Here is an 876-nt window from a genome sequence, read left to right as displayed (position 1 = left end):
TCGCTTAAAAAAAATAAAGAAATAAAAATAAAAATAAATAAAATGCTACCGCTATTTTATGACAAGTCTTATAATGAAAATTATAATGTATAAATCGTATTTCACAAAGTAAATAAGAGATTCATAGAGTAAAGGAAAAATTTTATAAATGAGTATAAATTACCTTGAAGAAAAGCTCTATATTTTATAAGCTGTTTTATTCAACCGTAACAAATCAACTATGATTGTACTTTTAATTTTGCTATATTAATCACAAGGTCTTCTATTTTTCAGGTAGGATATAGCATATAAGTTTAAAAACCCCATTTCTTCTAATCACCATTTATATCATAAACAAGCTTTTAATTATCACATTGCTTTCTTTTCTTAGACTAAATTATACCAATTCCACATTTTTCTTATAGAATTGGAGAACCCGAAGAACCAAAATCACTTTAGATTCACTGATAAAGAATTAGAAGCTATTGGTGAGTAATAAAAAGTAAAATTTATGGCTCTCAGCAGCGGATGTCTGCCACAATGACCACAAAGGCTGTTTCGAAAGACAGGTGGCTGAGCACACCTGACACCTACCTGTAACACCTCTGGCTACGTGGTAGTTTAGAAAACCTCCCCAAATGATTTGATAAAGGAATTCAGCTTGAGAAATGTCAATTATGAGACTATATGACAATTATACACAAAAATATGTTTGGTTTTCTTTAAGTATACCCATACTATGTCAGCTGATATAGTTATAAAAGCTGCATAAAAGTTTTGTAGAAATTAAAAAAGGTACAATAATAATCAAATGAAAAAAGGAGAGCCTTTTCAGCAACTGACGGTAGAGCGGCTGGACCTCTATAATTAGAAATATAAACCTCGACATAAACTTTA

General features: G+C 29.9%; 1 protein-coding gene across 3 annotated transcripts in view; it reads right to left on the bottom strand.

The window, feature by feature from the left end:
* UBXN2B (UBX domain protein 2B) overlaps positions 1-876 on the bottom strand; it is a 26,765-nt gene that overhangs the window by 10,485 nt on the left and 15,404 nt on the right. The gene's annotated exons all lie outside the window — the stretch shown is intronic.

This window comes from Pteropus vampyrus, unplaced genomic scaffold (assembly GCF_000151845.1).
Source record: "Pteropus vampyrus isolate Shadow unplaced genomic scaffold, Pvam_2.0 Scaffold45, whole genome shotgun sequence".
NCBI classification, from domain to species: domain Eukaryota; kingdom Metazoa; phylum Chordata; class Mammalia; order Chiroptera; family Pteropodidae; genus Pteropus; species Pteropus vampyrus.
Note: the sequence above shows the minus strand (reverse complement) of the source record. Positions and strands in the feature narration are given on the sequence as shown.